Genomic DNA, 8,610 nt, shown 5'->3' on the forward strand with positions numbered 1-8,610 from the left:
ACGGCTGTGAAGTGCAATCCGTTTCTCTGAGCCGGTGGCACAGGATGGCAAATGTTGACACAGTTCTCTTCTGAGGTGTTTCATCTTTGTCTCCACGGCTCCACGGCTCGCTTTATCAAATTCCATTTTAGAGAAAGAACATTTGTTGACAGTATGTTTTAGCTGAAACATTAATTGCCATTTCAGCCGCTAATGCTCAATCATTCCAGAGGAAACCTTCAGATACTCTTGGGGAAATGAAAAAGCTGCGCTGGCAACCTCACCTGAGTGTTCTGGGACCGAGCTGTAAGGCTGAAATGACTAAACAAATGTTAACAGCATCATGGTTTCAAACTGTGAATTTCTTGTCTATTACTACCCTCTGCTAATCATCTCAGCAAAAGAGTACAGTTAAAATACAGGAGAGCATTGCTATAGTGGCAATAATTGTTAACGCAATAGGTAACAATGCTGTTTAAGGCATGTTTATGCTGTCATTTATCACCACATGGTCATTACCACTACTGTTTTTAAGATTACATAACACCTGACATAGTTACAAGGTACATGAAATATCACATATGCAAATAGTAGTGTGCTAAGAAGAAGAAAAAGAAGAAGAAGAAGAAGAAGAATAATACACAACATATTTTAAATTAAATCATCACCATTTCTTTTGTAAAAGATTGTTGTAAAATAATAAATCTATAATAAACCATTCATTTTGACATTACAGTTGATTAATGACAGAATACCAGAAACAAATGAATTAAAATACATAATTATACGAATTGCATAGAGGCACATGCTTTAATTAAAATGATTCCATAATAGCATTAGATTATGAATCTATAGTAAATAATTCTGCTCAACTGGAAAACTAAAACCATAAAGAACATTTCATTTATTGAAATAAAATAAATAACAATAACAGAATACATAAAAAAAGACTGAATCACAAAATTATTAAAACTTATTGAAGCAAAATTAAAAAGAAAACATAGGAAGAAAGAAAATACACAAAAATAAAAAATACCCCCCTAAACAATCAAATTCAAAATATTAACAAAAACTATAATAGTATATTGATGATACTATAAAATAACAATATTTAGGTTTTGGTGAATAAATAATAATTTGGTGATTAAAAAACGATTCTAAATTATGAAATGATGCAATAACTCCAATTCTGAGAAGCATCTCACTTTTACAAAAAAAAACAAAAAAAAAACATTAGTCATTAGAGTTAACTGTTGCAACTGCTGCATCTGTTGGCATTTACACTATTTTCTGGACTGAATTTGTATATAAGCAGTATGAGAAAAATGTTTATGTTAACAGATGGCAGTACCATCAAGAATTTCAATATACTACAGTGAACACAAATAAAATATAATAGTATAATAATAAATAAAATCGAATAAATCTAGTGCACTAAGCAGATACTGTATTTGTTAATTTATTGATATCCTTCAGGTAACAGCCCTCATCCTCTGTGCCGTGATCTGCAGAGACCTACAGTATATCATCAAAGTGCTCCAGTATATTAAACATCAGGCACATTCTGATGCAGAGGTGAGATAATCATGCTTGTTCACACAACAAAACAGGGCACTGAAGGATGACATGTGGTGAGTAAATGACAGTGGAAATGGGTTTAGCGCAATCTGGAAACAGATAAATGGATTTAATCTTGTTCTGGGGACCTTCAGCGGGAAATGGCCGCTGACACCTGAGACCCTGCAACATGTCAGGCTTCAGTCGAGGCCACACGGCTGGGTTATATATCTCAATCAGAGCAGACAAGAAATGAATCTCAGCCTGGTGTAATAGTCAGAGCATTGTCAAGAGGAGATACAAAAAGCCTGGAAGGTGTCTGGATGTTCCTAACTGGGTGCTGTGTTCCTAAAACTGACAACAGGTCATTCAAAACATTATCAGGATAATAAGGATAAAAATATGATCTAGGCCTAAATCACCAATCCTCAAGATGATAAGTAAAACTGGGGTAGCATCAAGGACACAGCCAATTTTAACAAATATTTTTGACTAATTTACTTACTTGTCATATGAGCTGTGCACTCATTAAAGCAGCTTACAGAACATGTACTGTATTACAGGGACAGCAACATACAGAATTTAGTAAACTGGTTTGGCTTTCTGTTCTTTAAGAAGGGGCTCAGATTTGTATAGGATGAAGTGAATAGAGGATGAATTGGGGTGTTGGATGAATGTTGGGAAAAAAAAAAAAATGCTGCTTGGGTAAGCAAAATAATCTTGTTTTCTGTTTGAAATAAGATTATTCTGCTTACACCATTGGCAGATTATTTTTTGCTTGTTCTAAGCAAAAACTCACTTAATTTTGACGTATTTTTTTCCTGAAAACAAGACAATACTTTTTACTCGTCTAGAAAATCCCTCTTGATTTAAAATTTTTAGATATCTTGGCTGGAAACAAGACAAAAAGTGATACTTTTTTTTTGCAGTGATACTTGTGATTTTGAAGGACAGGACCATGATCAGTTGGTTCCTCCTAAACTTCAAGTTAGACTAGTTCAAACTAATTAGTTTAGAGCTTCATTAAAAGCAGAGGCTGTTAACTAAATATAAAATAAGGCTGTTAACTAAATCTTTTTTGGTAATTGAAATGAAATTTAAATTAAAAGTATTAGAAGAAATACATTAGTTAAAAAAAGAAAAAGAAAAACAGGAAAATTAGAAATTCCTTATAACTGAAATAAGCTGAAGTACCAAAATTTCTTAAAACTAAAACCAAAATAAAGAAAAATAAATTAAATCTAAATTTAAATATATTTAAAAAACAAACAAACAAAAAATATTAAAATTCAAAAACATAACAACATTAAAAACTTAAACTAAAATAAATATAATTAAAAACAAAACAAAAAATTAAAAGTATGAATAAACACTATAATAGTAAATAATACTAAAATAACACAGAGTAAGAGGTTTTTGTCAAAGCCGTGCGATATTTGATATTATCATGTGCACAGAATGGACTACTTTCATGATGCTTTTATTAGATTTTTTTTGAAGAGCAGCTTGGACAAAACTCCTCCTTTGGTGACCCACAGAAAAAGTAAACGATAAAACAATAAGTAATTCATTGATAAATCCATCCCCCCCTCCTTCCCCCAACTTATGACTAGTTCTATCAAGGTATAGCCACTGCACTCACTAAATACTTGTTCTCAAAAACTCTCTTGAATTTGGTCTAGATCATTAGACATGACATTGTGGAAGCCTGTCTGAAGCTACAGTAGTTTCCCTAAAAGGTCCCTTCATAGACAAAACACTGCATTCTTTGGTCATTGACTGACTCTTCAGTTTCAGACTCCACCATTATGATGTCATTTGGCTGATGTCTTATATCAAAAGTTAGAGGCCCTAAAAGTTAAAGTGACTGTGACTAAATGTAAATGTAAGTCCTAGTTCTCAAACAATGTATAAAGAAATGAGTGTTCAGTTATTGATGTAAGAGTAGTAGGGTGTGAATGAGTGCAATTAATGAGCCCACAAATAGATCTCGCTGCTTTGTATGATGAGATGATGGTGTGAGAGAAAATGGCAAAGATCCATTATATTCACTCAGTGAAGCTAATATTTTCATCCTTTGTGGACTTTAATGAAGGAGACTTTTAGCCTAGGGCCTTTTGTAATAAAATACTGTGCCTAGGACAGAAATCTTCATTTGTGACCTTCAAGTAGCTTGTGAACAAATTGTGTCCCTTATTTATACAGCACAAGATCAGCTGCACCCCATACAGAAAGTATGCCACATTTAGAAAACAGAATTGTAGGACACACATAGCATTCAATAGATTTCTCTACTCTGAAGTTTAACAGCAAAGCACAATTTTGAACCTGGCAAAAAAAAGCTCACTTAAATATGCAAGATGTTTGTAGCAACCCTCGGGCTCGGTTAGATAATGCCCAATATCAGCAGAGAGCAATTGCTGCTTGAAGCACACCTGCTTGATTGCTGAGTGAAGGGCTTAAGATTTTACCTGAACACAGCACATGGAGAATAATGATAATGGGGACATTCTGCCTTTACCAGAGGCTATTCACAGCGCCGCACCTCTGGTGTCAAGCACAAAAAAGCTAAACAGCGTGGCTGTCCAACATCATTGCATGCTAACATGGCAGGAACTGAATAAATGACAGAAGGGTTTCCAAATCTGCAAGCTGCATTCTGCCCTTTTTATGCAAATCCTAGGATGAAAGTGAGTCTGAACTGAAAGGAGGGACTTGTACCAAACAGTGCCTGTAGATATACAGTGGCCCTAAAATATTTGGACACTTATGTAACACTCAAAAATATATCAATGTCACCACATTATTTAAGTAATATCACTTGAACATGAATGCTGCTGTTCCCGAATATCAGCGTGGAATTAAAAAAATAAATAAAAATGATTACACAGAAAGCTGCTATTTGGGTAAAAAAGGAAAACAGTATGAGTATGATAGTTAAACAATAAGTTATTGTATAACTTATAATTTTTATTTTTTTTGACACAGTATTTTGGCTCCACCAATGAAAATAGTTTTTAAACAAAGCAACAGCAGAACCACTGCCTACTTAAAAAGTTGCTAAATGTCGCTAGCGCTAAGTAGCATATTGCCATTGTGTTGTATTTGCACTCTGCCTTGTGTCAGCCCTTTCCATCTGTTTGCTTTTCTACTCTACATAAAAGATGGAATCATCTTATATGTTGTGGTATCATATTTTATATAAGACATTAAGACATAACAGGCAGTTTGGCAAATTTAATATGCCAGACAGGGATGTTAGCATTTTTAGCAAAAACTAACACAAAATCACTCCTATGTCGAGCCCAAAAAACCTTTTGTCATGTACAGATAGATTTTCAAACGACATATTGACTGCACTCTGGCTTTATGACAGTGGAATTGGATGAGATTGGGGCCTGCGATCTATCTGAGGGAAATTACAGAGAAAAAACGGCAGGGAAAATGATTAACGTCACATTCAAAAATCAATTGCTTTTCTCCCGTGTAATCGGATGCATTCTAATGAAACACTGAACTTAATGTTGCGCTAATTTATCAAGTCTAATTATACTTCTCTCTACCATGAATAACACAAATTCCCTGCCCTCTCATTAAGAGAGGTCTTGACACCTAAAGTGTGTTGTGTTAGACAGAAATAGCACACCGGAGCCAGCTGGAATTATTTAATCTCCCCAAAAGGATGACTTTTAATGGTCTGCTTCCAAACCTAAACAACATGCTTTGACATGCCGGCCTCACTCTTGATGTTGTAGCTGTATATTCCTTGCTGGAATCTGACCGAATCGGGACACCATAGCATGATGGTGACGAGTAGAAAATTCATATGATTTATCATCTCTTCATTTGACCGTAATACGACAATGTGCCCTGTGCCATTGCACATTAGGCGAAAGATGAAAACCACAGGCTTGTTTTTCTATCTAAGATGTAATTGGCAGGGTGATTGGCTGTCTGTTCACACAATATGTGTATCTCAGTTCATGAAAGACCCTATTGTTCACAGCTTAATCCAAAATCTCTGCAATATGATTCGGATCAAAGCCCTATTCATAAAATAGCTCACTGTTGGGCCTCACTCCCTCCCTGTCACTGCTTCATACAGCGGTGAGCCTATAAAACAGTCTGCCAAAGTAAAGGATGGTTGAGGATGTGGCCAGTCTGCAAGAATTTCGAAACGTCTTAAATTGACTGCCAAATATAATGGTTTGGTCCTATAATTATATAGTAGTTCAAGGCAGGTTTTTTGAAAATACATACATAAGGGTTTCAGGGTGGCAGCTGCAAAGCCATGCATACATAATGTAATTTACTTTGGCAAAAATATTTGACTACTTATACCTAGACTAACTGATGACAGCCACAGTAGACTGCATTAAAACATTTTAGCGCAGGATCCTTTGCATATGTATTCTAAACACAATATTGAAATAAACATGGCTAATCCTTAACCCATTTTTACTCTTGAGGAGCTTGTGAATAACTATAGGCAGAGTTATACATGCTTTTCTCAGTACGAGTCATTGTGACAGTGTCAGCTTGAATTATTGTCATTTCAATACATTGTTGTTATGCACTCAATTATTACTGCATTCCACTGAGTGCAGTTGTCAAAGCTCCATTGTGTGATAATTTAGATGATGTCTTATGGAGGAAGCAAGGCTGATTAATGGAAGACATCACTGCTTCTAACGCTAGTGTAAATACATGGGTCAAATTCTTCAGAAGCTGTTATGAACTCCACAGAGCCAGCAAAAGAGTCAGTAAAGTGCGAGATATAACACAGGGATAGTTCCTCACCTTTGACCTCTACAGTGGAAGTGACTCCTATAAGGGGAGCTGATAGTATATGCACTGATGCCTGGGTTAATGTTCTCTCTTTGACTGTCCCTGCATGGGAGCGTGTCCATCTTTGTAGTGAGGGGCTGAACCCCACATGCCCATTCTGCAAATCTGGACAGACACTCTAACGTAAGGTCAGAGTTTAATTGCTGCCCAGAAGCGCGGAGATGAGAGGTGACAAATGCGTCCACTTGTGGGCTTTTCACACTTGATATTTGTCATTCTTAACCCAGGGTAAACATAATCTTGTGCTATATTTCACACATACTTTTAGTATTTATTTCTGTGTTGTCAGGTTGAGAGATTTCACACTATACATTTGTCTTTTTGGTAACACTTCAGGGAACACATATTCACTAACTAAGTTTTAATTAAATGTTTCCCCAAAATAAACTCACAATTGACCATATGCACGATTACTTTTAGCCAGCTCAGTCATTTCCAGTCAAGTGTACTGTGCCGTACGGGAGCGCCCTTTGCTCGGTTTCTCTACATAATCCATTCACAATTTGGAGAAATGTTTTGTTTTTCTAAGAGAACCAAATGTCCATGTATACCGTTTCAGGAATGACAAATTTACGCGAGTGATTGACAGTGCGCTGTTAGATGCATATACAATAGAAATAATAACCCAAAGGCTTTAACATTTTATACGATTTTAAAAAATTTATTCATGGCTATGAAGGTAAGACATTGATTATCAAGAATACCATTACGATGCCATTTAAGAGATTAGACTAACTGCCTAAACAGTTATGATAGTGTTTATTTGTAAGCATTTAAATGTACAGTTATGTGTCTTGGTACTTTTGGGGTTACCAGACTCTGTATATAAATTGATACGTTCTTTAATAACATAAAACAGTATTTTAATTCCGCTATCATTATTTATGGTGTTTTTATTTAGTTTCTCAGTTTCTGATAAGAATGAGGCAGGAGAGGTTTTTGTGAGCGTCTCTACCTATATCTAGCACATATAAAATGAGCTTCACCTGAATATTATGTGAGTTGGCTTATCTTTATCCGGAAGTTCTAAATAGCGCTCCGTGCATATGGTCAATTTCTTGCTTATTGATAGTAAGTAAGGTAGTTGTCTGTCTGTCTATCTATCTACACTCTCAGAAATAAAGGTACAAAAGCTGTCACTGGGGCGTACCTTTTCAAAAGGTACATGTTTGTACCTAAAGGGGCCATTTTGGCACCTTAAAGGTACATATTACATATTAGTACTTAAAGTGTACATATTTGAACCTAATAGGTACAAAAGTGTACCTTTTGAAAAGGTACCGCCCCAGTGACAGCTTTTGTATCTTTATTTCTGAGAGTGTATCTATCTTATCGATTGTTCTATCGTTCTATTGTTCTATCTATCATTATCTATAATTTGTCTGTGGCAACATTTAAGTCTTGACATTTGCTTTTCTACTTAAAAATTACAGTCACTGTTTAACTAAATAGAAAAAAAAAAAGAAAAAAATCTCCATGCTGTTAAAAATTCAACTGGCATTGACAAACTCGAGTGACTATGTGAAAACATTAAGCTATACTAGCCGTCGACGCGAGTGAGAACTCGGATTGGATGTTCAGTTTAGGGAAGAAGTCAGCACGTAACGAGCGCGTAAATGAAGGCAGTACAGACAGAGGGCTGTTTAAATGTTATGTGATCTTTCCCAATCATTCTAATATGCAAATGTTTTCATAACAACATGAGCCGCTTAAAATGATTAAAGTTATCAACGTTACTGATATTCAAAATGGTAAGCAAGCGCTGAATTGTTTACGTTTCGTATATCTGCGTTTATCTCGTATGTCTTTGTTTCGGTTTCTCCTTTTGAATGACGAATATTGATAGCTACTGATAGCCTATAGAAAGTTAATTCCTTTCACGCATGCGTAGGACTCACGCGCTAGTTTGTGCTGTGTGTTCGAGCGCTGCTTTTTGGTCCAACACTGCTGACGGGTGGCGACAACACCATCGGCTTTCATCACCTCTAGTTCTTTGAAGTCGGCTTGGTGTGCCCCGGCCTTTACATTTACAGTAGGACTACAGTTTATCAGTGGTGACTGTGACTATGTCAAGTAGCAGCAGGAACCAGGTGCTAGTTCAAAGCCAGTGCTATTGCCGGTTCTTAGTTGGTTCGACCGGCGAACCCTTTAAGAACCGGTTGCTTTTCCATGGGCTAGAGAGCCAATAGAGAGCCAGGTCTTACATCACTGAATACATTTCATCTT

This window comes from Onychostoma macrolepis, chromosome 02, assembly GCF_012432095.1.
Source record: "Onychostoma macrolepis isolate SWU-2019 chromosome 02, ASM1243209v1, whole genome shotgun sequence".
Taxonomy (NCBI): Eukaryota; Metazoa; Chordata; class Actinopteri; order Cypriniformes; family Cyprinidae; genus Onychostoma; species Onychostoma macrolepis.